Source organism: Hemiscyllium ocellatum, chromosome 48 (genome assembly GCF_020745735.1).
Source record: "Hemiscyllium ocellatum isolate sHemOce1 chromosome 48, sHemOce1.pat.X.cur, whole genome shotgun sequence".
In the NCBI taxonomy this organism is placed as follows: Eukaryota; Metazoa; Chordata; class Chondrichthyes; order Orectolobiformes; family Hemiscylliidae; genus Hemiscyllium; species Hemiscyllium ocellatum.
The window spans coordinates 10383095-10401214 of record NC_083448.1 but is presented as its reverse complement, the minus strand read 5'-3'; the positions used below and the strand labels follow the sequence as shown (position 1 = coordinate 10401214).

The 18120-nt window shown below is 43.3% G+C and overlaps 1 protein-coding gene across 1 annotated transcript in view; it reads left to right on the top strand.

Annotated features, from left to right (window-relative positions):
• Positions 1-230: 230 nt before the first annotated feature.
• Positions 231-18120, top strand: part of LOC132837065 (pleckstrin homology domain-containing family A member 2-like) — a 109986-nt gene continuing 92096 nt past the window's right edge. The window contains exon 1 of the mRNA XM_060856748.1: positions 231-620. The gene's annotated coding sequence lies outside the window, so the exon portion shown is untranslated. The remainder of the gene's footprint in view (positions 621-18120) is intronic.

The following is an 18120-nucleotide window of genomic DNA, read 5'->3' as shown; positions in this document are numbered from 1 at the left end:
TGAGTGCCAGTGCAGTCACTGAACAACTGAGGAAAGGGGAAATAAAGGTTGGATCCAGCTTTTATTTGATAGGCTTTGTGCTGCAAAGACTTTTACAAATGGGGAAGTCAGAGAGGAGGAGAAAAAAAGTGTCTTTCTGTGTGACTAAAGCCGCACCCACCCAGCAAGTCCAACCCCATGAAAACTTTGATGGTTATTTGCATCCAGGACACGCCCTCCCGTCAAGAGAAACTCGGTTAAAAACTCTTGAAAGGTTTTCGTCCCCACTTCTCTCCGACATCTGCAGCTCAAATAGGTTGATTAACTGGTCTTACTTGTCAGAGAGAGAGAAAACTCTAAGAGCTACCATTTATAGTTAATATCCGGGTTGGGTTAGTTAGCTTTGGTGACTTGTGTTCATGTAAATTTCACCCGGAAAAAGACAAGAGAGAAAGAGATAAAACTTGTGTTTAGTCTGTCGTTTGAACCCGCTGCGGGAAAAAAAAGGTCGGATTTTCTTTTTTTTTGGAAGGATCGGTTGGGGAAACCAAAAAAAACCGTGTTTGAGCTGCACATTTTGATCAGAGGCGTGTGCAGTGTTGCTAGGCTGCGTGCAACAGATTCCCCCGATTCTCGCCTGGGTAAGTCGATGAATAACGATGCTTTTATTTGATCGACCTCTCCTGTGTGACAAGGGGTTCAGCTTCTTCTTTTGGGGAGGGAGAAGCAAGAACTGCGAGGTGGCAAGTTGCAACCCACCCCCCACTCTTCCCCCCGCCTCCTGTGCTCAGTTTCAAGTGGATTAAGACACGAGTTTTCCTGGAGGGTCTTGCATCATTTCGACCGACTTCCTTCCCTCCCCCGCCCAAGTGCCTGCAGAAACTGGCTGCTCGAAGCGAGTTCGCCGGCAGCAAGGTTGCGCCTGAACCCAAAGGTGTTTCCGTCCCGCGGGGGGGGGGTGGCTCAAGCAAGGAAAGGGAAAACGCACGGCTTTGCGAATTTGGAGACTTGTGACCCATGTTATTTTTTTTGGCCGTGCAATAACGTGACCTGCGTGCAGTGTCGCAGAGCTCCAAATTTGGGCGAGATGAACTGAACTGAACTGTTAATTTGCATTGAATATTTCTGCAGTCTGGTTGGGGGGTGGGGGTGTAGTGGTTATGGTGGTGCAGGTACGACACAACGTGAAACTGTCTCGAACAGGTACAGAAAATAACCGAAAATGTTATGATATTTATTACCAAGAGCTCTAGAATTCAAGAAGTCACGCTTCGGCCAGACCAAATTCCTGTTAGACCCTGCTGGGGTCCATTCACTAATTCTGACCAAGACATTACGAAGACTATGTTGTCTTTGGAAGGAGGGTGCAGGGCTGATTATCTGAACGTCATTTCGCCTCAAGGGTTAAATTGCAGCGACAGCTAGCACCAACGAGCACGGTGTTGCTGGAAACCAGGAAAGTTCAAAGGTGATCAGATCAACTTTTAAAATAAAATAGGGCTGCAGGCAAGATTCTCTCCATGCAGCTTGCTTCCGTTGGCTGGGCACTTGAGACACCAGATGAAAAGTGAGAGTCAGCCCTTTTTTCAGTGTTGAAGGTTGGATACAATTGTACACATGAAGGGTGGTCGAAGTTTGGAGTACTTATTCACCACTGATGTCAGGTCAACTGTCCTTTTGATTTTAAGAAGAGGCTCTGTACTTCTGAGAGCAAGGGGATGTGGGGCGTTGGCTCACAGATTGACTTGACTGTGATCTCAGTGAATGAGTGAACAGGTTCGAGGGGCTCGGCAGCCGTCTTTAGTTCCAATGACTGTGTAACTTGTGACTGCTGATATCGGGAGCCAGCAAAATACCTCACCACAGCACTCCATGTGAGACATGAGGTAACCTTCATGCTAGACATTAGTTGAAGCCATCACACCTAAACGATGCACTCCCTCCAGTTTGTTCAACACCACATTTAACCAAATTAGATCACAGCATCAGTCAGCAGGTATGTTTGAGACGTTTAGGAGGCAGATGAGACAATTCTTTGTCTGAAAGAGCCATATTTTGTCTGATTTTTCAGATTTAAATTAGATAGTGGAAACTAGTTTTGAAACACAGATTCTCACATGGCAGGTGTCACCGGCATCATTATTCCTAAATTCGGTGAAAGGGTACTCAGCCCTTTCTCTGAAGCATTGTGATTCTTGAGGTACTACGACAATGTTAAGGAAGATCACTGGCAAAAAGCTCAAATGGGAAGAGAAAACTTGGAGGCATTGGCTGTGCAATTCACACGCTTCCAATCCACCTAATTTAGGCTGACAGTGAAGGCCTGGAAGCTGGTCACCTGTTGTCTTGGGGACTGTGAAGATAAGGAACGATATCAATAGAAAAGGAAGGTGAACAGCAGCCTCTGACGTAGTGAGCTATCCGGAGACATTCCCCACCACACGTTGACATTGAGCCCCTTCTGGAAATAGTGTAGCAATGAGGGAAGAGCTTGGTCAAGCAGATCAGTTTTAAGGAGCGTCTCAGAGAAGAATGGAGAGGTTTATATTGGTAGCTGGCAAGGTCAAGATCCAAGCAGTTGAAGGCACACATGTCGATAGTGTAACACTGAAAACCAGGCATAGTCAGCAGGTCTGGAGGACCACAATATCTCAAGTTTATGGGGCTGGTGGAAATGATAGAGCTAGTGACAGCGTGAGACCATGAAGAGATTTAAAAACAAGGATGACAGTTTAAAACTGTTGCTTTGTTTGACCCAGATCCAAGCACAGGAGTGATGGGTAAATGGAATATGGTTCAAGCAAGGGCATGGGTAGAAGAGTTTCAAATTATCTCCAGTTTAGTTAGGTTGATTGAATTTATTTGCACTGTTTTCCAAGTACAGTATAATGCATGCTTGACTAGTAGGAATGCATTCTAATTATATTCACAAAATATCAACAAGGGTGCCAAGTTCACCCTGACAGTATTTGGAAAATAGTAGAAAGTGAGGTCTGCCGACGCTGGAGATCAGAGTTGAGAGCGCGTTGCTGGAAAAGCACAGCAGGTCAGGCAGCATCCGAGAAGCAGGCAAATTGACATTTTGGGTTGGAGATCTTCATCAGGAATGAGGTCTATTGGATAGTGTCTGCCAGACATGTACTTTACACTATTATGATGTCATTACACACCAGACTTGAGCAAGAACACAAAATATTGCATTGATACCTTCAGAGGATGTCTTAATTTGGTGTGGAAAATTATACTTGCAAAAAAAAGACAGTCAATAGTGCAAACAACAAGATCCCACAGGTGGGAATGCAATCCATTGCCTGTTGATCTGATGTAGATGTTATTGCTTCATGAGCATATATTTTGACCAAGACTTTTTGCTGCTTGGCACAAACAGTGCAGCAGAGTCACCTGACAGATTGTAAGAGGTGCAGTTGCTACCAATGGACTATCTTTTGCACTATACTGAAGTGAAGATTTTCGAGCCACCTTGTACCTAATTGATAGAGCTGAACCAGTTTGATCAGTCGCTTGCATGTAATTTCACAATACTTTGTGTTGTGTCAGTGCAGGAAAGCACTGGAAATGATGTGACTAATGGCAAAACAATCTGGCAGCCACACACTCAGTTACCCTCCAAGGTACCACTCTGTGTACACAACACTAAACGGTGTTACTGTTCTGCAGGTCAGTTCTGTTTCGGTGTACTCAAACCCGTGACCTCATGCACCTCAAACCAAACAGTTTGATTCTTAAAATGGTAACCTATAGAAAGCAAAGCTGTTCTTGCAGTGAAGTATTTGGAGCTCAGAGGGTGTATACAGAGAGAAATCCACTGCCAAAAAACATATGGTTGTGTTGTTCAGTAATTTTGAGGAGTGTCCTTGTCTCAAGCAGACTGATGAAGTATACTCCGACATCGCAGACATGTGACAGACTTGTCTTTTAGGCATCTTTGAATTGAAATTGTACCTTTTTTTGTCAAAGTCTGGGATTGAAAGGTAAACTGTCCTCCCTGAATGTTGATAACAATTTGACCCATTTTGCTTGTTTTAAATATATTTCCCTTGCTAAGTTTTCGACTGGGGATTTTGATTTGTTCATTTATCTCACCAATGCCAACATCACTAACCATAACACTGTGCTCCAGGAACTGATTTATCATTTTGGTTGTGGGGCCCAATGGCTCATCTGAGACTCATGCATATCCATTGACGAGCCCATCTGATGAAGGGCTTTTGCCCAAAAAGTCAATTTTCCTGCTGCTTGGATGCTGCCTGACCTGCTGTGCTTTTCCAGCACCACTGTAATCTAGACACTGGTTTCCATCATCTGCAGTCCTTGTTTTTGCCTGGTAATAAAGCTGGGACTACCTTTGCCTGTGTGACTCAGACTTGCTGAAGAAATGTGTTGTGTCAGTGCAGGAAAGCACTGGAAAGCGGAAAAACGAAATAGAAACTGACTGTTATCAAGTAAAATGTGGCTACATTTTGGAATCAAGAGCTTTAATCTGCTATGGTGGCTAAATTGGTTAGAATACAACAGGTACAATAGTTGAATGACCTCTGCGGCCTGAACTGCTGTGCTCTTCCGGCACCACTGATCCGGAATCTGGTTTCCAGCATCTGCAGTCATTGTTTTTGCCTCAATGAATTTCTTAGCTTTTTTCCCAGCGCTATATATAAGGATAACATTTCTGAGGTATTATCTAGGCTGAAGATGGAAAACCTCAACTCTCATTCCATTTTCCTAATTCCACTTGCACTTGCCTCCTTGGTTGAGAAATTGTTACACACCAACCCCACCCCATCAGTACATATGCATGCAGACACACACCTGCATACACAAAAACATGGCGCAAACACTCTAATGGCAGTTACTTAGCAAACCTGCCTGGCCTGCTCCAAAGCGATTCCTATCACCTCCACCCAGAGAAAGAACCTGCATTTGGTCTTGTGTCCTAAAAGGTGCTCTGCAGTCAACCGAATACTTTTGAAGTGTAGTCAGCGTTATAACCTCATCTTAGAGTCATAGAGATGTACAGCAGGGAAACAGATCCTTCGGTCCAACCTGTCCATGCCAACCAGATATCCCAACCCAATCTAGTCCCACCTGCCAGCACCCGGCCCATATCCCTCCAAACCCTTCCTATTCATATACCCATCCAAATGCCTCTTAAATGTTGCAATTGTATCAGCCTCCACCACATCCTCTGGCAGCTCATTGTATACACACACCACCCTCTGCGTGAAAAAGTTGCCCCTTAGGTCCCTTTTATATCTTTCCCCTCTCACCCTAAACTTATGCCTTCTAGTTCTGGACTCCCCGACCCCAGGGTAAATAATCTTTGTCTGTTATCCTACCCATGCCCCTCATAATTTTGTAAATCTCTATAAGGTCACCCCCCAGTTTCCGACGCTCCTGGGAAAACGGACCCAGCCTGTTCAGCCTCTCCCTATATCTCAAATCCTCCAACCCTGGCAACATCCTTGTCAATCTTTTCTGAACCCGTTCAAGTTTTCCCGCTACCATTTTCATTCTACTTGCCAGCAGAGTAAGATCAGATGAGTAAATGCATCACCTCTAAAGGGAAGCTCAGATCGAAATGTCTGAAATTCTAACTTGCAAGTCAGGAGTTACTACAGGATAGAAGAGGTTGGATAAAGAGGCGTGGATTCAAATGTGCAAACTTTTTCAGGCTAATACCAAGAAACCATGGTATTTGCTCAAACAAGTTGTCCTTTTGTAATGTGCCACTGTGTTGTGTGGTAAGCTGAAGGTTTCTGGGATATCCAAACTAAGAAGTTGGCAGAGGCTGTTTTGCTTTGACGAGCTGTCAGATGGTGATAACACTAAACAACTGAGGAGAATACCTTTTTGTTTGCAATACATAGAATGATAAGTGATTTGGCCAGGGGTTGTGCTTATATATAATTAAAACGTTTTTAAAAACAAGTTTGAATAAACTGCATCTGGCGGCTCCAAACCTGAAAGGCAAAGGACAGGGTGATGTGAAGTGTTCAACATCAGAACTGTTTTTGCCTCCATTTCAGTGAATTGTTGTTCAATCCCTCCTTCATAATTTACTTGGAGAACATACATGCCTTTCATTATGTCAGAATTGTCAACAGATTTGAGAGCCTGAATGACTGGCTGACATTAATTCTATTCAGGACATCACAAGGGCCTGACTTTTTTTTACTGTGAGTTTTCTCTCCAACTGTTGCTGGGCATGTCCAAGCACCTGTTATACACCTGCGTGTCTCAATGGCTTGTGTTGGGTGACTACATAACAGCGGAAGCATCACCGACAAATCCCAAGTCTGTCAGCACATGTTCAGGGAATTGCTTTCAGAAAAGAGCTTTGTGGTTAAGGTAACTACAGCCTCACCTGAAATTGTACAGTACGGTATATCTGACCACGAAGCCAGCTGAGCTAGCTGCTGGGGCGCATACAGTTCACTTCTTCATGGCTGAATTGAGTTTATCATCACAGCTTGATTGGCAACAAAGGAGTGGGAGGGACGGAGAAAGAGGGGGTGGCATGTCACTGTAGTCTCAAATCCTGCACAAGTTATAATTCACCCATATTGAATTCCAAATACCACCATGGCAGTTTCAGAATTCTGTTTCAATCTGAAATTTTCATAAGAAGTTGAATCCAATTTGGAAAATAGATCAAGTGATGTTTGTAAAAGTGACTTTAAAGCTGTTAGAGAGTTTGCTTTGAAAAAAGCCCAACTGATTTCCAAAGTACTGAAGGAAACCTGCTCTCGAAATCAATGTGATTCTCCTTCTTCATCATGGTGCTTCAGATTTAACTGTGCGCTGAAGTCCAAACAGCTCAGATGCATTATATTGCTTCCACCTTCTCTTATTTTACTAAGAGAGTTTACTAATACCGTTAGGGCGGCACGGTGGTACAGTGGTTAGCACTGCTGCCTCACAGCGCCAGGGACCTGGGTTTAATTCCCACCTCAGGCAACTGACTGTGTGGAGTTTGCACGTTCTCCCCGTGTCTGCGTGGGTTTCCTCCGGGTGCTCCGGTTTCCTCCCACAGTCCAAAGATGTGCGGGTCAGGTGAATTGGCCATGCTAAATTGCCCGTAGTGTTAGGTAAGGGGTAAATGTAGGGGTATGGGTGGGTTGCGCTTTGGCGGGTCGGTGTGGACTTGTTGGGCCGAAGGGCCTGTTTCCACACTGTAAGTAATCTAATCTAATCAACCCATTCAGGTATGTTATTATATACTTGTGGAACAGTTGGGACTTGAACCCAGACCTCTACATACAGGAGTAGGGATACTACCAGTAAGCTACAATATTTTCACCTTCTCAGCTTGGTCAAAGATGGGAAATCTTTTTTTTTCAGGGTTCTTGTGGTGCAGTGGTACTGCCCCTAACTCTGGACCAGGTGACCTGGGTTCAAGTCTCTCTTGCTCGAAAGGTGTGTTATAACAACACTGAGCACAGATTGGATTTAATTTTCTGTGGTCTCACCCTTTCTCCCTACTTTAGGCCAATGTTCCTCAGTCCCATTGCTTAACAGAAATCTATCAATCTCCGTTATAAAATTTACAATTATTAATGCTGCATTAATCAGTTTGTGGTGGAGAGATGCCAACTTGTACTATCCTTTTGTAGAAAGAAACTTATTTCCACATTTCACTTTTGAAAGATTTGGTTCGAAAGTTCTCATTTTGTCCCCAGTCCTAGACTCCAACTTGTGGAAATAGTTTCTTTATCTATTCCCATAAGTATCTTGGAAATCTTTATTAAGTAAATCTTCAGCCTTCTAAATTCCAAGGAATACATTCTAGCTTCATTTAATCATTCCTTGCAGCTGAATCCTTGGACCACAGATTTTGTTCCAGAAATTATCCTTCATACGTTTGAGGCCCAAAGCATTGTAACACTGAACCATGCTTTATAATTTGCCTGAAAATGTGTTGCTGGAAAAGCGCAGCAGGTCAGGCAGCATCCAAGGAGCAGGAGAATCGACGTTTTGGGCATGAGCCCTCCTTCAGGAAGAAGGGCTCAGGCCCGAAACGTCGATTCTCCTGCTCCTTGGATGCTGCCTGACCTGCTGCGCTTTTCCAGCAACACATTTTCAGCTCTAATCTCCAGCATCTGCAGTCCTAACTTTCTCCTTTTATAATTTGCCTGCCATTTCTCTGAATGCGCAGTGGATGTCACAACAATGTCCCCTGTATCACCTTGGTAACACGCTTTCCTAATCTCTTCCTCCCCCACCCACCAATCCTGAAAGGACCTACACATGATCAAATGGAGTGATAGGCCATGAGTCGGAGTGTGTCACTTGTACATGATGTTGGCATGACCCAAGTGATATATTACCCTTCAACTCAAAACAAAAAGGGGTTTCTCACACCTTTTTGGAGAGTGAGTGCACATGTACAGATCTCCAACCTGTTGTTTTCAAATGCTGTTTTTTTTTTGGATGAAACCATGGCCCTTTTAATTTTGATGGATTTTCCAGACAGTTTCCATGCATTTGTCAAACCCCATTTCATTCATACACATTCACAATCGGAGCAGGGTATTGAATAAATCATTCTTTTTAAGCTGAGTCGTTTCAAGACTTGTAATGAGAGACCTCTCATTGTGGTTATTTTCTGGACATTGTGAACAATTAGTGTCACAGAAAGCAGCAATTATGTGGCCAGTGACAGATGCAGGGAGATGACACTTTAGGTCAACGAAGAAATACATCCAATTCTCTTGTAGCAGAGTCACGTTTTATTTTCCCGTTTGGAAAGGTGTGGATCCCACATTAAAGCAGTCTGATATGAAAGTTGATCTTCTCCCTGCCAGCCCTGTGGGTTTTGCAACCAAGCTTTGTAGCTTTTTCAGTGGGTTACACAGTTTTCTCTGTGGCTTCTCACGAAATCCTGTTGCTGCTGCTTTCACTTCAGTGATGACACTGGTTGTTTCATCTTGGTTGTCCAGATTAGGCCAGATTTGATTGGTAACTTGTTTTCTTACACATCCCCTGATGGCTGTACCTTGTTTCGACAGACTTCCTTGACTTGTCTCGCAGCTTGTGTTGCCAATTTGTCTTTTGGGTCCCAAGGAGAGAGTCAGCAGCATGGAATTTCTTTCTCATTGCAGCATTACTTTCCGCCATGAACTTGAGCCTTTTGGTCACCTTTCTTAATATATCACCTGCAGCTCAGTGAGTAGTTAGAACATAGAACATTACAGCGCAGTACATGCCCTTTGGCCCTTGATGATTTCACAAGTTGGTGCAACATTCCAAAGCCCATCTAACCTACACTATTCCATTGTCATCCATATGCCTATCCAATGACCATTTAAATGTCCTTAAAGTTGGCAAGTCTACTCCTGTTGCAGTTGACTTTCATTATGATGTTTTGTTGACATATAAATGTGAACTACTGTTGCAGCTTATACAAGAGTTTTAGTTTGTACAATTAATATCTGAAGCTGTAGTTTTGTACAGTCATGAAACCGGCATATATTTGACACATATGAGCTTGTTCACATCTCTAGTTCTGTTTCCTTGCTGTCTGAAATTTCACCATTCATTTAAGTTTGTTAAGCTTGTTAACTGAACCCCCATACCTTCTGATAAATCATCAGGGTTTAGGTCATGTGTGAGCATGACATAGCATGATTTTGTCTTCAATTTCCTTCCCTTGCCTCCATCCACAACTACGAGGGAGTCACCCGGCAGCATTTGGTAGATTCCTACCCCAAGGCATTTCTTAGCTGGAAGCATACATATTCCAGACAAGCTCCAGCTCTGTGCAGGGTGCAGTGGGAGTGCGAGGGTGGTCGGCAGGAGTGTGGGGTAGCGGTGCACTTTGGGGGACATCTGAATCTCTGTATTTGTAATTCCTCAATCTGATTATACAGCAGTCAGAATCCAGAGAGGCAACCCTGTACAGATGGGCTGTGTTGCACCAATATGGATATTTTCTGAGATACTGTGACTCTCTCTTGAGACAGTGTCTCTGAGGACCACAATTTAGATGTCTTCTATGTGTACTCTGCAGGAAGCTGCAGTGCAAACAACTGTTAGTCAATGACTGTCCGTATCCATCTTGTGCGCTCCCTCTGTTCTATAAGGCATATCTTACAGTCTCAGTGGAAATGATTATTCTTGGCCAATAAACTGATTCTTGATGCTTGTTCCATGTCAGTGTGCTGACATGGCAGTGCCTAATTCTAAACAATTGTTCTTGCTCACTGCTTTTCACTTCTGAACCTGCGATAATCTGGAATGTTTGTGTTGGCGAAAGGTTGGTGTGAGGAGAGAAGCAGGGTGATTACGAAGCCTGCTAGTGTAGGACCCTATCCCTCAGGCCTGCTGTTGCAGCAGTCTTTCCTCTGAAGTCTCCTTGCTGATCCTCTTCTTGAATAGCACACGTATCATGTTGGTATGCAACTGCTGTTCATTGAGTTTAAGTCAAGTGTGAACTGAAACCATCAAGTGAAGAGGGGAGGACACTCCCTCCATTTCGACCTTGTGTTAAGCCTATCCTCACACCATTTACATCACCGCTTCAGACAGTATTGGTCCGAAGTGAAACACTGATTGTACTGTGAGAATATGAAGGTGAAGTCTGCTTCAGAAAGAACTTGTCACTGATCTTAGGATAGATTGAAATAACAGTTATGAAATACTGGAACTCTCCTACAGCTTCTTAATCCTTTGAAGAGACAACCACACTTTTTTTAAAATTATGAATCCCACCATAAACGTGTAATGTTTAATAACTAAAAGCAATCAGTATTTGAACAAGTCTATCAATTTGTGTCTAGATTTTAGTCAGTTTCAAAATGATGCAACTCAAAGGATGTGCTTAAACAAGATGCTGCTTCATTGTTGGTTTGGTGGATACATGAGGAGTGGTTGTTTGAGACCCTACTGGAGTGAGATTAGATTCCCAGTCCCTATGGGACTCCATTATCTCAGCCAGGAACACAACAGTGAGTTGAGGCAGGATTATTGGGTCCTGCCAAGAGTTTTTTTTCTCTTTAATTCCATTTCTCCTGTCTAGGGTCATTTGCTACTACTGGAAGTAGCTGAATTTTGGTAACCGCATTCCCTAGATAATTATTCGACTGTTAAGATCACAATCTTTTCCGAACTTTTTTGAAAGTTCACTTGGTCACAGGAATGACAATACCACTGAGTGTGCTACACAAACTACTGTTGGCTGCATTCGGAGTCTTTGTTGTTTTCTTACTGGGATCATCTGTCCCTTTTGGATTTGACGCAATTTGAGGGGTACAGTCCCTTGTCAACATCAGACAAAGCTGAAGAGACCCTTTCCTCGGTTAGCTTGTCAGCTGAGATGGGGTGCCCATCTGTGCATTATGAGCTGCAGTAAGGCATCAAGAGCTGAGGAAATGATGGGTCAAGCACATTCAAAGCCAGAATGTTTAGCTCACAGTGAGCCATCCTGCCAGAGAAATCGCCCATGCACCCGAGGTTGAATAGGGGGAAATTTGTCCAGGACTCTTGCCTCTGATGGAATTGACTGTATCTGAAGAGTGTGGATGTATTGTTTGTGGTTCTCTCCATGGTAAACAACCTGTCGGACAGCTGGACAAGTTATTGGAGGAGTTAGGAGCTGTTGCCATTGTTTGGATAATAGAGCCTGCACAGGGAGACGTGACAATACCAGTCCAAAAAAGGTCCACTTAATGGAAAAGGTTTGGAAGTCAGTCGGAAAACCAATTGGCAGAGCAAGCTTGTAAATTCATTCAGCAAGTGAATTAAATTATCACACTGTGGCGTCACATGCTGGAAGCTTGTGAATCCTAATGAAGGTTGCTGGTTCGCTTTGGGCATTTTTAAACCGCAGTAATCATGTGGTATCTCCTCAACAATAGAGTCTCCTTTTTGACAAAAGAAACAGCAGATTTCTCATGTTATCAGGCACCTGGTGACTAGAGAAAAGACATGACTGAACAATCCAAAATGTTGGCAGCAGATAGAATGAGTAGAGCTCGCAGTGGAAAGGAACGTTTATAAAGTTTACAAAGTGGAGAAAAGTCATCTCTTTGGTCTTTTTCAGAGAGTTATTTGGACAGGTACAGCTTTGGCTAATCTCCTCTGTGGACTTGTGCTGGCCAGGCTGAAACTAACATTTTTTTAGGTCCCTGCTAATCCTGGCCTCAAAACTGATGCTCTGTTCGTTTTTGTCACCTCTACCTGTCGGTGTTTCTATCAGCTAAGATGCCCAAGGACCTTCACTGGGTCACAGCAATGATGGAGCATGTCTATTGTAGACAGATGTGGCCCTGCACTTTCAAAAGGTAAAGAGTAATAAATGAATGCTGATCAGCTTGGGGGTGAGAATGGGGAATTTAGGGGGAGAAAGAAAATGATAGAGGCATTGAACAGATATTTTGTGACAGAAATTCTGGTAAACTAAGGTGTGAAAGGAAGGGAAGATCTAAAATAGGACAAGATTAATTTTGGATATCTATCAGCATGTATTAGCTGGACCGAAGGGTCTGTTTCCATGCTGTGCAACTCTGATTCTATTAATTTTTAAGGGGCATGAGAAACACCGGCTGCCATAGGCATCTGATGCATGGTTTGTCAGCCTGAATCCCTGCTGGGGCATGAAGTAGGTCCTGAAACTCATCCTGTTAGAGAACAAACTGCGTTGGGTTGTTACATGTGCTTTGAATATAAAGTTTGCAAGGATTGATTGCTGTCTAAGAAGCTGAGAATATGAGGCTGATGTTGTGAGCTCTGACAGTTTATATTTCCCATTCCTCTCTCTGCTGTGGAAAAGACAAGTCTGATGGCTGACTGAGTAGAGGTCCGGTTAAAATGACAGCAGATCAAACAGCGAGGGAGTATGTGACCACTTGAGGGGAAGAGCAAACTGGAGACAAACCTCAAGAAATCAAACTACGAGTTGAAAAGGAACTTGATCCCTGAAGAATGTGAATTCCACCATCATAGAATCATACAGATGTACAGCATGGAAACAGACCCTTTGGTCCATCCCGTCCTTGCCGACCAGATATCCCAACCCAATCTAGTCCCATCTGACAACATCCCTCCAAACCCTTCCTATTCATATCCCCATCCAGATGCCTTTTTTTAATTAGATCCCTTGCATTGTGAGGCAACAGTGCTAACCACTGAGACACCGTGCCACCCTTTTAAATGTTGCAGTTGTACCAGCCTCCACCACTTCCTCTGGCAGCTCATTCCATACCCATAGCACCCATTGTGTGAAAAAGTTGTCCCTTAGGTCTGTTTTATATCTTTCCCCTCTCACCCTAAACCTATGCCCTCTAGTTCTGGACTTCCCCCCCCACCCCCCCCAACCCAGGGAAAAGACTTTGTCCATTTATCCTTTCCATGCCCCTCCTAATTTTGTAATCATGTTAAATACTGGAGGTGAATCGTATGAGTGCATTGAAGGTGAAGTTAGAAAGGAAGCGAGGATGCAAGGGCTGGATAATATCCAGATTAGGACTGACACTGGCAAGTGAAGTTCACAATCACAAGTGCCGCGACCACCACCAGCAATGGAGAATGGAACAATCTACCCCTGATATTCAAAGACATTATTATCCCTGTCTCATCAGCATCTTGGGATAACCAATGACTACAAACAGTACTGGACTAGCATATACAGTAAATACTGTGATTTACTCTTGTAGCCAAAGGATAGGAACTCCTTTGCTGATTCCCCTAATCTGGGCTCTGGCCCGAAACGTCGAATTTCCTGTTCCTTGGATGCTGCCTGACCTGCTGTGCTTTAACCAGCAACACATTTTCAGCTCTGATCTCCAGCATCTGCAGACCTCACTTTTTACACCATCTACAAGTCACCAGTCAGGAGTGTGATAGTGTATATATGCCACTTAGCTGATGAGTGCAGCTCCAAATATCACTTGAGAAGCTTGACATCATCCAGGAAAAAGTACCCCACTTGATTGGCAGGACATTGAAACCAATTCACTCTCTCCACTTCAGATGCTTGGTCGCAGCAGTATTTACCGTCGACTGGATGCACTGCAGAAAGTACCTTGGATAATGTTTGGGTCAAAATCCAGAAATTACCTCCCTAATGACATTGTGAGTCTGTGTCTTCAGCAATTGGACTGCAACGGTTCAAGAGGGCAGGTCACTACTACCTTTTCAATGTCACAAGCAATGAACAATAAATGCTGAGTCAGTTGGACACACTGCTATTCCATAATTTTTTTTTAGATTACTTACTGTGGAAACAGGCCCTTCAGCCCAACAAGTCCACACTGACCCGCTGAAGTGCAACCCACCCATACCCCTACATCTAACACTACAGGCAGTTTAGCATAGCCAATTTACCTGACCTACACCTCTTTGGACTGTGGGAGGAAACCGGAGCACCCGGAGGAAACCCACGCAGGCACGGGGGGAGAATGTGCTAACTCGACACAGTCAGTCGCCTGAGGCAGGAATTGAACCTGGGTCTCTGGCACTGTGAGGCAGCAGTGCTGACCACTGTGACAGTGTGCCGCCCAGTTAGATCAGTGAAGCATAAATATTGACAAGGACTGATTTAAGTGAATCCTTTGATGACGGGCTGTATGTAAGATTAGCCCAGAACCAGCTGCAGCCACTTCACTTTGGGTTCAATCAATCACCTGGCTGACAAATTTCAGCTTTTTTAATCATGACAGTATAATTATTGTTACATTATTGTTTATTGATGTATAAAACATTTCAGCAGAGTGATTGCTGAAACCAAGGCCAGTGGGCGGAGGTGATTGTGTGTGTGTGTGTGTGTTCTGTTGGAATGTGTGTGTTCTGTTGGAATGACCATCATTATGTGGATTGGGACATTTGGTGGGTTTGGTATTGGGAGAGTCTTATTTAACCAGTTCCTCACTGGTCTCATGCAATGTCCAGCTGCTTGATCACTTCAAGCAGAGAATGTACAAGTAGGAGTCACAGTCAGTACAGCTTCACCATTGGCAATTTTTAAGACAGTAGGGCACAAAGGTCCTAGCAGATAGTGCTACACTGTCCAAGCTGCTTGCTTTGAACACTTCAACTGAGACCTGGTTTCTACGTGATGATCCCATCCCATGGCATCAATTCTAAGATAAACAGGAATCCTCTTGAAGTTTATGGCAGTACTAATTGGCTGCCATATTTCAGAAATGCTGATAATGACTCTACATTGATTCAATAAATCAGACAGGACTTAGAGAAACCATTTGGCCCATCCTATAGGAGCTGGTTCTTTGATCAAGTTGCCCAATTTGCCCATACCTTTGTTTCTTCCTTTTCAAGTATTTGTCAATTTCCTCTTTAAAGATAACAACAAGAAACTCAAATTACCATCCAGACTTGAAAAGCAAAGGCCCAATTCCCAAGTTGTTTTGATCGGAATGGTACAAGACAGACATTTGACAAACTAGGCATGGTCTGAACTGCTGTGCTCCAGCAAAAGCTCAGGCAAAGTTCGTAGGTTGGTTTAATTTGTGAACTCCAGCGATGCTGCGGGGAGAGAAAATCCATGTTCTCTCAACTTGCCATTAAAATAAAAATACTTGTGGAGGGGATGCACTTAATTCTGCAGATGGGTGGGACAGGGAACTCTAGGTTCTCTTATAATAGAGCATCTGCTGTCAGTTTGACAAGGGAAATGGAGTAAATTGAAGGGAAATGAATGTTTAAAAAAGAGGATGCCCAGATAAAAATATTGAAAGAAGTCAGCTAAAAACAGCAAGTGCTTGATATGATAAATTATGACTTGCGTCAGACATTTAATGGTTCTAAAAGCAATCCTTAGTGGAATATACTCCTCTGAGATAGCACCCAAACCATCTCAGATTTTAGTGCACATTTAACATTATTTTGATGACACATATTCCCTGTAAAATAGAATGTCTGTTTTATTTTCAAGAAGTTTTGACATTGTTTGTTTGATTAACGACTAGGATCATGTATAAAGAAGGTCAGCTTGGACATTGGGTGTATAGTTGGGAGGCAGAGATCTGCATGGCTGTATCCTGTGAGTAAATCTGCTCTCAAGGCAAGTAACTGGGAACTGGTGGATGCAGGTATAATTACAACATTTAAAAGACATTTGGAGAAGTGCATGAATGGGAAAGGTTTGTCAGGATATGGGCCAAACACAGGTAGTGGGACTAGTTTGATTTGGGACTGTGGACTTGTTGGACCAAAGTACGATTCTATGACTTTTTGACTGTATAACTGTCTCTTTTTTTATATATCCTTCACCATGTGGCTTTGATTTATTTAGCATTTCCTTGACATAGGAGTGTACACTTTGTGAAGAGTGATGTGGTCCATTTTGGATGTTGTCAGTGTAATTCACTCAGGGACTATACACTTTATTTTGCATTATTCCCATCATGTATAACAGATGATGAGTGAGGGAGTGGATTGGCAATCTAGCCAAGGGTTATAATTACCTTCACATTGCGTCTGGGATGTAATGTGAAGGTAATTATAACCTTTGGCTAGATCGCCAATCCACTCCCTCACTCATTACCTGTCATGCATGATGGGAATAATGCAAAATAAAGTGTATAATCCCCACACGTTTCAACATTCTGGTCGCTGGCTGATTTTCTGCTGCCATTACAATTGACCACAAGTGCAATGAAATACTGTCTTTAAAATTAGTGTCTCTTTTTTTATGAGTCTGCTTGTGATGGTATGGGAAGCTGCAGTGTCCAGCTAAGATTTGACTGACATTAGCTGTTTTGTCAGCTCCCAAATCATCACAACCAAGTGAGCAGCTAAACAAATGAAACCATGCATTCCAGAGATGTGCAACGTGTTTATAATAGAAAGAGCTGATCTATGGCCATTGACTCTTTTTCAACAACAGCTAAATAAATTGGAGGTTGCAAAACTTGAGCTGAAACTTGCAGGTGTGAGAATCCTTCACAACTGGTTTCATGTGCTGTTGCACAGGAACCTCTCTTGAGGATACTTGTTAGATAGAGTTATAGAGATGTACAGCACGGAAGCAGACCCTTCGGTCCAACCCGTCCATGCTGACCAGATATCCCAACCCAATCTAGTCCCACCTGCCAGCACCCAGCCCATATACCTCCAAACCCTTCCTATTCATATACCCATCCAGATGCCTTTTAAATGTTGTAATTGTACCAGCCTCCACCATTTCCTCTGGCAGCTCATTCCATACACGTACCACCGTCTGTGTGAAAATGTTGCCCCTTGGGTCTCTATTATATCTTTCCCCTCTCACCCTAAACCTCTGCCCTCTAGTTCTGGACTCCTCAATCCCAGGAAAAAGACTTTGCCTATTTACCCTATCCATGCCCCTCATAATTTTTAAACCTCTATAAGGTCACCCCACAGCCTCCAGCACTCCAGGGAAAACAGCCCCAGCCTGTTCAGCCTCTCCTTCGAGCTCAAATCCTCCAATCCTGGCAACATCATTGTAAATCTTTTCTGAACCCTTTCAAGTTTCTTTTCCGATAGGAAGGAGACCAGAATTGCACGCAATATTCCAACAGTGGCCCAACCAATGTTCTGTACAGCCACAACATCCTGAAGAAAAGCTAGGTTTGCTTCAAGTTCACTTCACCATCTTCTGGGATGAGGACATTTTATAAAAAAAAATCTAAGGCTGTGAACTGTCAGACTAATAAAATCTTTAGGAGTCACCATTAACGGATGGAGCGAATGAACTTTTCATAGTGGCAACCCAATCTTAGTCTTATTGGTTTTAATTTCATTGGATGATGGAAGTAACTTGGTGAAAACCTTAGAAAATCCAAGATGTCACTGCCCATTTAAATAGCTGTGCAGCTAGAGGTTCAAGCTCCATTGCACATGTGAGCCTATCATCTTGCTGACTCTTCAGCACAGTGCTGAGGGAGTTCTGCACAGTTGGAGGTTTTGGTATTCATATCAGACATTAAATCACAGCCTTGTTAGCACAAAAGTGATCCCTTAGCATTAATCCTGAGAAGTGCAGAGTGTTGTCCTCATGTCCTTTTTTCTTGTGATGATGTTAGTTTAAGAACACACATTGAGCAACCGTTTATCTCATTTGCTCTGTTTGAAACCTTGGGCATGTATTGGCTGTGGCGTTTGCTTATACGACACTAGTTATCCTACTTCAGAGTAATGCAGCTA